Here is a 14,238-nt window from a genome sequence, read left to right on the forward strand (position 1 = left end):
GGGCAGGCAGAGGAGCAGGCACGTCTGGTGGGAAAGTGGCATTATCAGCTTGCCAAAAATTGCTATGCTTGACCTAGCCAAATTCTGCTTTACAATGGGTAGCAGTGGCTTTTAGTCCATGGAGAGTCATCTTTTTTTCACCAAGCTCCCTTCAGAAAGAGGAAAAAATTGGTAAATAAAGCAAGAAGCCCAGTTAAGCCTTTAAGAAAAAAATAGCACAGTTTGGGGCAAATGCCCATTTCTCTTTGAAATGATTGATCTCTATGATTTTCACTAGCTGTTTTTGCCCAGCTGCTAAGTACAGGTACATTCTCATAGGTACAGTGGCAGCAGTGAAACAGCAGGTTATTATGGCAGTGGATGTGACTACCTTTCTGCTTTTAATCAGTTCTTTCCTTTTGGATTTATTCAGTATTTCAGAGGCTGTGATTTTCATGGACTTCCCATTGCCTTACCAAAAGCCACCGGTTGCACCTTGTGCCACCAGGTTTTTTTTTTACTTTTGCTGACTACTAAACTAATTAACAATCATACATTTTGGAGAATGTTGATAAGTGCCAAGGTTTCTTCAAAACCCTTAAAAAATCCTGCAGTGTAATGTCAAGAACTCATTTGGGCATGTGTTGCTTTACCACTTTAGAGAAAAGACAATATTATTTTTTTGTTTTAAAGTGAGGCAAAAAGCAACAAGTTTTATGGGTTTTGGCAGGCTGGTCTTTGTTGCTAGCATTTCCCCTTAGGCTGAATTAGTGGTGAGCTGCTGGCTCTGCCTGTCTCTGAGGCACACCAAAGTAAAGTGTAAAGAGGGTGGCAAAGAGACAAATTTATAGCAAGAACTAAGTGGAAAGACATGAGGAACAATTGAATAAGGACCTGTCTGCTTAGACAAACAACCTGCCAAGGCTTTTTCAGTGTAGGGCTGGCGGTAGACAAAAAGTGCATTGCTCAGAGCTGAAGAAAACCTTTCTTTCTCGTTGTGGTTTTAAATCTCTGACAGGCTCCATAAACATTAATCCATAAGGTGTTTAAAATTTTGTGCCTCAGCAAAGATTTGTGCAGGTTCTGTGGTTTGTATTTATTTCTATGGAGTGACTATGGCATGAGAAGAAAGATTCTTGCTTTTGAAGTGTAAACATTGGCCCACTTGGGAGACAGAGATATGAATTACACTAAATATTTAGTAAATGATTGGTTTCCACTGGGAGAACAAAGTATTTTGCATTGGAAGAGATACAGAAAAAAGTAGGGAAAGAAAATCCAGTAGTTTCATAACTATTTTTCTAAGAAAGAATGTGAAACACTATCTGTAACTGGCACCTTATAACCCTTAGGTCATTTGGCCTTTCCTGAGCTCACAAGAGTTGATCAGAAATTCTTCAGTGAAATACGATTACGCATGTGCTTGTGTCAGAAAACTGCAACTTTTAAAATGCTATGCTTTTCATGAAGGGACATCGGTTGCAACAAAATCCTTGTCGGGAAAGATTTCTTGGGCCCCAACAAGTGCTTCTGCAGAAAACCAGACAAAGCTCTGCCCCTGAGGCTAGCTAAGAGGCTGGTGTTTGAGAAGTCGTCCTGGTTTTGGCTTGGATAGAGTTAACTGTCTTCCTCGGAGCTGGTAGAGTGCTGTGTTTTGGGTTCAGTATGAGAATGTTGATAACACACTGATGTTTTCAGTTGTTGCTCAGTAGCGTTTAGACCAAGTCAAGGATTTTTCAGCTTCTCCTGCCCAGCCAGCAAGAAGGCTGGAGGGGCACAAGGAGTTGGGAGGGGACACAGCCGGGACAGCTGGACCAAACTGGCCAAAGGGGTATTCCAGACCATGGGATGTCGTGCCCAGTATATAAACTGGGGGGAATTGGCCTGGGAGGGATCACTGCTCGGGAACTAACTGGGCATCAGTCAGCAAGTAGTGAGCAATTGCATTGTGCATCACTTGCTTTATATATTCCAATTTTTTTATTATTATTATTGTCATTTTATTATTGTTATTATTATCAATATTAGTTTCTTCCTTCCTGTCCTATTAAACTGTTCCTACCTCAACACATAAGTTTTACTTTTTTTCCCGATTCTCTCCCCCATCCCACTGGGCTGAGGGGGGATGAGTGAGTGCCTGCGTGGTGCTTAGTTGCTGGCTGGGGTTAAAGCCCGACCGATGTCCGGAGGTACAGGAGACCCCCTTCAAGCTCCTGTGTTGCGTGACTGACTCCCAGCTCTCCCACCTCCCACCCTAAACACCAGTTCATCGAACTGTCCTGGGGCAGCTCTGACAGACGAGCACAGAGGGACGGAGGGATCTTTTGGCAGCCAGAGCTGGGGAAATGATTCTCTAGGAGAGGGACTCACATTTGATGCACCTGATTTAAGCAGAGCGGAGACGCGCACTTTCCTCTGCCTCACGCCAGGTGAACGTCCCAAGCAGCTTGCTAACGTGGAGCCCCTGCTTCGTTTCTCAGGAGAAGTTTTTGCTGGTATTCTGTCTCAGAAAAGAAAAAAAAAAAAAAATGCCTTGCAGCTCTGTTGGCAAAAACCGCTCAGGTTGCCAGGATGTGTTATTTCATCCTTGGAACCAGTGCGCTGCCTCGAGTTGCACCACCCCTCAGGGGTTTATTGATATAAAAATTCCAGCATAGCTATACTTGCAAGCTCTTCCTAGTGTACACTATGCCTGTGAAAAAGAGCATTTCAGAACATTTGGCATTAACACACTTTTACACATTTTTACACATTTTTACAGAAATGTGGGATAAACAGTAAAAATAAGTTAGGCTAACAAATTCAGTGCCTAAGCAAATATTATAGGGTGCTTTGTCAGACTGGGGCTGACATTGGAGTTAGGGAAGAAAAGCAAACAACAGTGTTACTTTTCCTTGAGATTTGTCTGTGGCCAGCCCTTTTAACTGCAACTAAAATCTAAATCTCATCTCAAAAAAAAAAACCCAAACCACATGCTATCCTTAATTCCTGTAAGTCTTATTGACTTCAGTTGCATTCCTCTGGTGTAACCGAGAGCAGAATTTGGCCAAAAAGTATTAGTACTGCTCTTTTGCCCACAGGTTTTACATATTTCATGTGGAGTTGTCTAACTAAATATCAGATAGCTGATCATCTGCCAGTCAGCATAGATCACCAAGGCCAGACTTGATGTCGTTGACCTCAGTACTCTGAATCAGAGGGAAAATGTGCAAAGACTATCTGAAGAAAGCAACAGAGGGCAGGGCTGGCTTTCCAGGTGTCATTACAACAGGTCTGGATATACAGCTGTCCCCTGGCAGCACGGGCAGCTTGCCTTCAAGCAGAGTGCCTGAGAAAAACGTGTTTGCCCCGTGCATCGGTACATCAGCGCCTAATCCACGCCGTGAGGATGGCTGCAGAGAGCAAAGTCGTGCTTACAGTCAGGGCAGCACCCAGGAGCATCAGTTCTCCTTCAGCCATCGTTGGTGCCCCAGCCATTACGAAACCTTTCCGTTTCCCTCCTACGCAGCTCTGAGCTATTGCTTTTTCTCAACTGTGCCTTCCTCTGGTTGGGAGGCAGGACTTGGCTTTTCTCTCCGAGATGCCTCACTGCTGCAGGTGCCATTACAAATATTTTATTAGTTCATTTTCAGAAACCCGGAGAGCAAAAGAACCTGAGGTAGAACTGAATGCTGCTTTGCAAACGCTCTGGAAGGTATGTCCAAGTTGGCACTCAGCTTAGTCATCCCACCTGGCAGGAGAGCAGAAAGTCTTTTTCTCTCTCAAAGATGAAATCTGTATGTCTGCCAACTCCCTGTAATTACAAGCCCCAAAGAGTGTCTACTCCAGTGTAACTAGAGATCTATGGGCTTTGGCATTTCATGTATCAATTACCACTTAGCGCTACATCACCAGGCCAAGATGGGAATTTCCTTTGTGGGGAGACCTCTTTTATTATTAAAATACGAATCACATTCATTCTCCGACATCAATCTCAGCTGGCTAATTTCTTTTCTGTCCCCCAATACAGAGCTCCAGTCGAATGCTCCCAGGGAGTATCCCTTCTCTCTTGCCTGTCTCTGCCTGGGTTTAATTCTGCATCAGTATACACAGTCATCCTTTTTCCTCTAATTCCCACTCTAACACAATAAAGACCCTTTCTGGGTCACTTAAGTGTCACTCTTAAGGTCACTATGGGTCGAATGAAGGTTCAGGCTCCTGGGCTTTGCCATGCCTGCCCATGACTGCCAGCACCCCGAAGTCGCAGCTGACCATATAGTCACATCCACAGCACGTGGCAGTGAGATTTTAGGGGGCTCCTGACTCCTGACCAGCTGGACTCAGGAGTTAGGAGCCACATCACAGGCTGCAGGCTGAACCCAAATCAGTACAAAATTTTCAAAACCTGCTGAGAAGCTGTTAAACACTGAGATGGCTAACCAGTGCTGAATGGTGTCCCGTCTGCACCATACAGCAGGTGGCAACTAAAGCAGCTTTAAACTGGAGCGTCGGTGAGAGAGATGTACAGGTTGTGTCTGAAAATTGATTGACCAGGTATTAGGGGAGAACTCCAACTTCCAGGGGCTCTTATGGAAGAGTCCTCAGAGGCTCGTATAATGCAGATAATTACTGCCCTTCATGCATTCACCTTTCTCCATTCCTGCCACTATCAGGTATGGGTCCACTGCTGGAAGACAAGTCTTTTCCTGCCTGTGATTGAAATGTTATCACAGGAGATTAAGAGAGAGGAAGATTATGAAGAACTTTTTATCAGGAGCCTTCTGGTCCCCAGGAGGAATCAGTGAATCTTGGGGAAGGGTTCAGCCTCACTAGGGGCTTACAGGATACTATCGGAGCAGTGACTGCTGCAGACACTGGGAATATGTTTAATTTTTTACTTTGTGGGTGGAAACACTGTGGAATCATTTCTGGAAGGTGAAGGAAAAAGCAATACAGCAGCTCCTACAAAACCATCTGGCTGCCCAAATCCCTGCATACACAGGGGCATTTGCTCAGCCTCTGTTCTTTGACTTTTCTCTCAAGATGAAGCTAAAGGAGAGCAAAGTGAAAAAAACAGGGTAAGAGGAGAGCTGAGAGTAAGCAGACGTTCTTTCCCCAAATATCGCCAAGGATAAGGTACCTAATCTGTTCAGCGAGCAGCAGATTCTGCCTCTGGCCTCAATTCTGCAGCTGAAACACCCCACGTCTGTAAGCTGTGAGCTCCGGGCACAGCTTTCCCTGCTGTCGGTACATGCACCATGGGTCTCACAGCTTTAGTGTCTCTGGTGTCAGGTCACGCAGTCGATCTCCCACGGCAGCTCCTCTGTGCCTCCGTTCGAGCCTCTCTCCAGTACCTGGGCAGTGACATTCCCAGGGCATTTAGGAGTCCAATCGCCCCGAGCCTCCAGTGCTCTGTCAGCCTGGGCTGGAGTTAGCCAGCAGGGATCAGAGAGACTGAAAGGGCTGAGAAATACAGTGATATTATATAAATGTTGTTTCCTTATGAACAACTTCAAAAAATTGTATTCAAATAAGCCAAAACTATGGAGAAACAGCCTTCATGTGTTTGCCACTTGCCCGTTAGAAACCTCTATGTGCAGTGATTTATATTTTATTGCTAACCGCACTCTCATTGAAACTTGAAATTATTTCACACCAGAAGGTTTTTGCAGATTTTGAAAACATTTGGGTTTGGTCTGATGGGACTTCTGAATCTTTTGGGGAGGTTTTGGCTTTGTTTTTTGATCCTTTGGTGTAGCATTGCAAGCTCCATCCCTTCCTTTAACCTCCCTCACCACTTGTTCTCATTATTTACAAAAATATGAATATTATTTTCCATGCTTATAAGCAATTTTTCTTTTTATGAACCATAATAAGAAGGGATTTCTCTGGCCTTTGAGGAGTCAGCCTAGGTGGGTTTTGGGTCTCTGTTACTGGAGCCTGAGGTTCACAGCTAATTTTGAGCGGTTGAAAATTAGAAGGAAAGTGCAGCTAAAGTTTCAGTTGGTTTGGTTTTTGAAGCAATCACAGATAGGGTCATAAACCTAGTAAGGCAATTCTTTTACATCTTTTGACTATTCAGAGAAGGCAAACTTTTACTTACCTTGTTCACTCACGGCTTCAGTGTCTATCCATGAGATTACCTATGTGGATTTGTCCCCAAAGAGAAAAGCTTCAGAAAGTTTATGTTAATATCTGAGAATATAGCAGGAAATAGAGTTGTAAGCATTTATGTAATTTTATTTGGATTGTGCATTGCAAATCAAGGTAATTTGTGCCTTAATGAGGTTTTGTTAGGGTATGGCTATATGTGAAAATGGTAACATTTGGCTTAATGCAATTACCCTTTGACTATTAAGACCCTGCTCCCAAAAGCCCTGAGCCAAAACAATGCCACAAGTTAATAATTTTTAATATGAAAACAGGGATATTTTTTAAAGGTTGGGGGTAAACACTGAATATAACATGAAAGAAGCCTTCTTTCGGGAAAGGTTAATCAACACTAGTTTCATCACTGGAATAAGTATTTTCTTGTTACTACTTTAACATAGAAAACCATTTTGGTTTTTACAGTATTTGTAGCTCAGTCAGCCCCTCAAGATAATTCATGACAAGGTTTCTGCTGGCAAGAGCTGGCAAAAATAATAATTATTCTTAGAAGTATAATCATATATTTTCTATAAAATATATCTCATCTCCAGTGATAAAACTAACAAACATGACTGTTTTGAAATTACTTTTTGTTTGTTTCAAACCAAGAATCCCCCAGGAAATTTCAGTGGAGTTGAAAAATTCCCAGCAAAATGTTTGATTTGGTCAAAAAGCCTCTTCAAGATTAGATTAAAGTATTTCAAGCAGTTCTACTGTAGACTCTAAATTGTGTCTTTAATCCAATAAAAACTCCCTTTAATGAAAGCCATCTGCAAGTCATATCATTGTTACTCCTCACCCCATTCTTATTGTTGCTTGAAGCATCTTTGTATTGGCAGTTTCTATCAGTGGCCACTGGTTTCCAGCAGAAGCCTGGTAGTTAAAACATCAGTCCAGCAATTAGGACTTTTTGCTTCTTGCTGCCTCTCGCGTTGGCTCGTGCTGCATGGCTGAGCCAGTCGTGATCACTGCGCAGCTCATATTGCCCATCTGATAAGAGGATACTCTATCTGCCTGCCAGGTGTGTTGTAGGGACACAGCACTTAATGTTTGCAAAGAGCTGCTGTGGGTACTTGAATAGAAATACTGAAGAAGGGCAAAGTTTCATGATGGAGTTGCAGCAGAGACTCATATAACCATACCTCATGCTTCTCTAGCCTAAAAAGTTTTAGTCAGGCTGCAGTGAAATGAAATGCTGGCTAAACTAATTTAAGAAAGCCCAAAGTCTTTGTTCCCACCCCTGTGCTATGTCTCACAGCCCACTTGCTTGTGCTAGGATCTGTTGACGGAACCACGCTCTACCTATCAGCACACTGACCTGAGTGAGAAATGGTGTTGGTGAAGGGAGACTTATTTTTAACTAGGTAAGTTTCCCGATCTGCTTTCAGCATCTTCCAGAAAAATTCAGAGTGGAACAACTGACAGGGCAGTGAATTGCAGTGCATGGGCAGGGACAAGGAGATGGGACGGGAGATGGAGTCCTTAAATCGATGTCACCAACAAACCACTTCACTGAACTGCACCTCAGAGAGGCCTCGCTCCATGCTCGGTGCTTCACAGCAGTACCTCCCTGCACACTAAAAAAAATGCCACGTTGCAAAATATGCATGAAAGGTGGGAGAAAGGAATCACAGTGATTCCCTCTGTGGAGCTGGGGACCCAGAGGCACTGAAAGTAAATGACTCACCAAAAGTGGATCGGACAGCCATAAGAGAGCAAATCTGAGTGCCAGTGCCCTGCATCTTGATTAGAAAGCCCATTCTTCTTCCCATCCTGCAGCATTTTAGATACCTTTCCAAGTATTTTCACTCTTTCCACAACTAAAGCACAGCTTTGGCTCCATTCTGATTGAAATTTCCTCCGACTGAGGTGCTGCAGGTGCTCTAGAGAAGACTGGGGAGCAAGCTGTAATTTTGCAGAGATCGAGAAGTCATGTACGGCACAGGAGCATGGAACTAAAGCAGGGCAGTTTGCTTGGAAAAGAGTTTCTTTTTGCGTGCACTTAAACTCCCACAAAGAAAAGAAGGAGTCTTTGAAATAATTATGTCCATATATGTTGCCATTATTACAAAATGCTCCCATGAAAAACAAATGATGAGAACAGTCAAGAGCAGACTCCTGGTGAGAATGTCGTTATTGTGTCCGTCTTGTGAAGGGAGCTTCAGTTGTGTCCCTGAGGGTCTCTCTGGAAGAGTGAGGATCTGGGCTGCATGCCTGTTTGCCACAGTACTTTTTAAAGATACTTCTCTAAACATTTAGAAAAAGTTTTTCATGCTGCTGGAGATCTGAAGGAATGGAGCTTATCTTCCAATTTGCTGTGTTTCAATTTTTCTGAATGTTAGTTTCAAATATATATTTTTTAAAATTTTCTTTGAATTCAGCTACATGTCCACATTTCTGAAGAGGTGGCTCTAAGGTCACTTTTGTGTGTTTTAGTGGTTATGCGTAGCTGTCTACCTCTCAGCAGCATTTTCCGAGAGTTTTTGAAAGAGAGAAGGGCTCATATGGCAGCAGCATAAGGCAAGTCTCCTCTTTTTCCTTTTCCCATCCCCCAAGTGAAAAAAAAAGAAAAAAAAACCACGCCAAAATAAAAAAAAAAAAGAGAGGCAAATGCCAAATTCTTCATCATCACTACAATACGCTGTTGACCAGGAGGTGTATTCTTCTTGGGAAGGGGAGTGCTTTTCCCCGACATCAAAATGACAGCTCTAATTACCCCATGCATTTGTGATTTGCTTTGGAAACTTATTTTGACACATGCAGAGCCAGAAATTGGAATAGCTTAAGGGAGAAAGGAAACCTGTCACAGATGTGAGTGGCAGTGCAAGAACAAAAGATTGTGAGTTTCCTCTTTGCCACCACAGATCTCTGGGTTGCCATCTTTTCTCGTAGCAAGCTAGGAAAGAAAAATTCCTGAAAGCGAAGCTTTGTCTTACCAAGGGTGATAACATCTGACAAACTGTACAGATCTTCCCCTCTCTTTTGCAAAGGTTGGGGCTAGGCCAACGACAGCGTAGCAGGTCATTGACCTATTAGCCTCCGCCATCCTCTTACCCCAGGCCCTGAAGGATGTCTGCAGACAGGTCCGTCGGGAAAGAGAGGCAACAAGGTCACCACCTCCCCATTTCCTTTTCACCGCTATCTCTGCACCAGCAAGCAGCTTCTCCAGGCTTGACTTCTCCGCGAGTGATTGATGTGTTGAAAGTTAAGCATGTTGCTTAAGTGCTTTGCTGGAGTGGGGCCAGCGTGTGCGGCACCTGGCAAGGTTTAGTCCCAGGCAGAGGAGGGGCTGGCTCCGAGAAGTTGCCCCTCTCTTCCCGGGAAGCTGCGGAGAAGGTGGGCTGGAAAACCAGCCATTTCTGATCTCATAAAGAAATGAGATATTTATCGTGACCTGCCTACGTCTGCTCGTGTCTCGCCGCTCCTCCTGCCCCATCTCCTTTGAATCCATTGATCGATTTGATAGAGGAATAGCAATCCCTGAGAAAATGAAGAACCTCCAAATTGCATCAAAGTAGGTGACCAGAAATAGATGCTGAGACAGAGAAAGAGCCAAGGGATCCTCCATCTGCTGAAATATGAGAATTGTCTTCAATGACACAACATGCTACTGGGAAGCCAGGCAGTATGAGCCTTAGTGCTTCCAGAACAACTTCTAGGCCCTGGGTGACTTTTAATCAGAGTGCATCAAATATTGACCTGACTTTTAGAAGAAAAGAAAACTAAGACAAAGGTACCTCCTCAATTCCCCGAGGCTCCCAATAAAGCTGAAAAGTACCACTGGTATCAATAAGCAAAGCAAAACAAAGCTGGAAAAAAAGTATATAGTACATATATATATAGTATAAAAAATACTATAGTATGAAAGTATATAAATTCTTCCTGTTTGACCATCTCTTAGCAATATTGTCCAAACCAGGGTAGTTCTTTGCATTACGCTAATTGAACAGCTCCTCTGAGTTTGAGTAAGGATTATATACATATTTTGTGTTAAGGAAACAAACCAACTAAAAAGATTCCTTTCAGAACTGATTTAAAAAATCGAACATACCCAAAGTGATTCATTCAAGTGCTCTTCTAGCAGGCTGGAAACACCAAGAAGAGTAACAGGAAGATTGAAGTTACCTCTATTGTAAAGCAGACTTGAAAATAGCTTCACAGATCTTTTAATTGTGGAAATTGCTATGCCTTACAAACTCCTTGATGCTCCTGAAAAAAAGGAGTACTTTAAACATCTTTGAACAGCTTAAATGCAAACTCAAAGTCTGAGTTACTAGAAATCGATGGTCAAATACTTATAATGTTCTTGTATTGTCCCTTATTAGAGAGAAAATACTCAGGACGGTTTTGCCCACCTTACAGTTTAGGCTTTCCATGGAAGTACAGCAACCATTAATAGTGCGAACAGTAAACGAAGTGTCTCAAAGACACTTTGGCAATTTCAAGAGATGGAGCAATGAGATTTGATGCCTCTGCTGTCTCACATGGAGCAGTACGTTACAGCTACAGCCACCAGCAGCATCACCATGTTATCTACGTTTCTGTGAGGCCAAGTGCAAGGCTTTGAAGACCCTGGAAGACTCCAGGCGCTCCTGCAGAGACCACGTGCAGTCCAAGAGCCTGCACTGTGCTTCCACAACACCTGTGTAACATCATCTGTACCACCCAATGGGGATTCACTCGACCACTTAGTCTGTGGAGCAAAAACGCAGGAGCGACAAGCTTCCGTCTTCTAAGCTGAGCACAAAGCATGCTTGAAATAAACTGTAAGCTGTAGGTGTTGATTTTACCTTTAATTGCAGAGGTACTGAAATGAGCAGCTACTTGTCTTTCTCTTGAAAGGGAGGCAGAAGTGGAAGCAAACATAATAGTGTTTTCGTTTAATGTTACTTTTCAATTCCTCGACTATATAGATAAGCCAGGCTCAGACTCTGGTTTCATGGCTAGGAGCCAAGGGAGCCAGAGCTCTAAGGTAGATACGGACTTGATCCAACGTCCACTGAAGTCAATGGCAGCACTTTCACTGACCATGGTGAATTTTAGATCAGGTTGCATAGCTATAAATATGAAGATTCACTTGAAGATGAAATATGAAAATTTATGTGAAGTTAGTAAGCACAAAAGGAGAAGGTGAAACTAAAGGACGTTATCGTTACCGCATGAAGAATTAACAGGAACTTCTATTTTTTAAAGCAATGCTTTTTTCCTAACTTTTCTCTCTGCGTTGTGCCACTCTGCTGAGCACACATGGCACACTGCTGTGATTATGTGTCTTAAGCCTCTGGTACCACTCACTGACTGATAAAGAGGTCAGAGGGGGAGTCTGGGTGATGATAGTGGAGAGAAATGTTCCAGAAGAAGCCTTACAAAGGGCTGTGAACTGTGGAAATTCACTCTCTCGCTGTCACCAGCTATTAGTGTGGCCATTAATAACACAACATCCAATGTAAAGGTGCATTAGCTGTTGTCACGCTCTAGTAATAGACCTTCTCCAGGAAGGAGTGATGGGTGTCTTTATAATAAGGGATAGCGATAGCCCTGTGCTAGCTTCCTTCTTCCCTCCCCTCTGACTTGCAGAGGGAAACGAGATAGATCACACACACTTTTCTGAAGCAATCACTCCTAAGAGAGTTTTTAACTCTTTTATGCAACAGTCATCCATGTTGTTTGTGGCAAGAGCTGTACCCAGTGATTTTAACTCTCCTGCTTTCCATGTTAACATATTATATGTTCTCCATTTAGGAATTTGTAAATGCTCACTGTTGGGTTACTTTGGTTTGAAACTGAGTCATCTGATACCATTTCTAGTCTCAGTTGGGTGATTTATGTCCCTGAAGAAATTGTATAATTTTCATTGGCGCACACAGGGGATGCTTCTCAACATGACGGTGATATATTTCAGCCTAATGCAAGTGGGCCAATTTCAAGCTTCACAGCAGAACATCCACTTTTGAAATTTTAAAGCTTAAAATGTGTGAACTGGCAACACCACAAGAGTCTTATATGTTGACTTGGAGAGAAAATTGCTATAAAATTCAAGTGAACCTTTAAAATATGTTTTTCTTCATTAATTATTTTGGTTCATAATCCAATGTATATCCTGTTCACAGATTATAGTCCATTCTCTAACCAAAGCAGGTATTTTTAAATTATCATTATAATTCTTTCTTTGGATGGCTTTTAAAAGGTTCTGATGAGAAGTATGTTTTCCTTATAAGAGAAAATTGTCATTTGGCCTCTAGAAAGAAAGAGAAATAAGCAAATTGCTATAAGGCAATGATAAAATGCAAATTTGTGGTTAAAATACAGTGATGTTTGACATATTTCTTTGTACATCTAGTGAACTCAGCAGAAAACCAATCAGTCTTTAAAAAACCCCATGGCATGCCTATTTCTGTCCTACAGATTCTAGTGCTGATAACCTGAGTTGAAATATGAAGCTCCGATGAAATCTGTGAGGATAAATTACATTTCTGTGAGCAACTAAAATGAGATTTTGTTCTTTGTGGGCATATACAAATTCATGAATCTATTTAAAATTCCAGATCAGAACTGAAAAAATACTCCGAGAATCTTCTCTAACTGCAAGGAAATATATATGCTTATGCCATTGTCTATTTCTCATCGAGATTTCAATCTTTCCTTAAACATTGAAGTGATCACATTTCACTGACATGAATGCCCAGAGAAAAAGAATTAGTAATGTTGCTTGAATATTCTCCCATGAGACTATTACAAAAAATGCATGTGCAACAGTTCTTGCAGGAAATGCTTTCCCGTTTATCAAACCCAGATAACAGAAATTCTATCGTAAGATGCCAAAAGCCTGTTGCAACCAGGCTCAAATTTTATTTATGGAATACAAATTTTGAAGAAAGTATATTCAGGGGAAAGTATCAGTGTGAAAACTTTGGTATTTCTGTGGATTGTCTGAGAATTGGAGACTACGTCCACAACGATAAATACTTTGTATTTTGAATTGTTAGCAAGGGTCTAAAAGCACAGACTGAGAGAGGAAGCACTTAACAGGAATTTTTTCAGAGCCTTTCCATGATGCATGCACATGCATGCCTAGAGGACATGTTCAAACTTATTGTCAGTGTAGTTTCAATCTGTCATAAACACTGGGAATATCACGTTTGGCCATGGCAGAGGCATGGGGTTGGCGCATGCTCTTAACCTCCCCCTGCACCACTCATCACGAAGCACCATGGCAAGACAAGGCAGCAGATGGAATTTGTATGACTAAAAGCAGAGGAAGCCTTATGGCACAGCATGTACAACAAATGAAGCTTTTGTGTGTCTTAGGGAGGATGAGGATTTGATGAATAAGGGGGACCTAAACACTTCCTGTCATATTTTCATTAGATGAGTCTTATTTGGACTTCTTTTCTTGACCAAGCACCTCAGAATAAACTCCAATGTGTTGTTTAAAATGGATCCAAATAAGCAAGACAAAGATATAGGCCTGGCGACCTGATGGGTAGAGAAAAAAGAGACAAGGATGCATCTGGAAGGAGGTGTCTTCTGGCAGAAAGTCAATGGAAAGATGGTACAGGTACGTGCTAGTGCCTGCTCTTTTTGGAGCTCATTGGGCTCTCTAGCACCTCTCCATTACAGAAAGCCACAGAGAAGAATGTGCTGAGACTACAATTTTATTTCCTCTGAATTTTAGCTCAAGCAGGTAATACTGATGACAGTGTCATCTTTCTTAGGAAAGTTAGCATGGCAGGCTCTGTTCATTCCTTCTTTTAGAGAAGAGGCAATTACAGAACATTTGTCTCACTCTACTTGATCTAGATCTTCTCTTCTTAGCTGCTGTGCTATATGTTGTTGAAAAGGCATAGGTTAAATACTCTGCCATGCATGATAGTGCTCAAGTGACTGCTGACTGAGGGCTAGAAAGAGACTATACATCTGGATTACGACTTTATAGCCAAAATCAGCTTCCATATTTTGATTTGTCATATGATTCTCCTACCTAATAAGAAAGGAAAGAGCTCTGTTGTGTTCCAAGTTAGAGGAAAGAAGACAAATATTTTCCCTCTTATCCTGGAAGAGAAGTAGGCAGTGTCTTGCCACATGCTGTCTTTAACCTTTGCTGTTCACCTTTTGGTCCCTAAGCTTATT

The sequence above is a fragment of the Haliaeetus albicilla genome, chromosome 13 (genome assembly GCF_947461875.1).
Source record: "Haliaeetus albicilla chromosome 13, bHalAlb1.1, whole genome shotgun sequence".
Lineage (NCBI taxonomy): Eukaryota > Metazoa > Chordata > Aves > Accipitriformes > Accipitridae > Haliaeetus > Haliaeetus albicilla.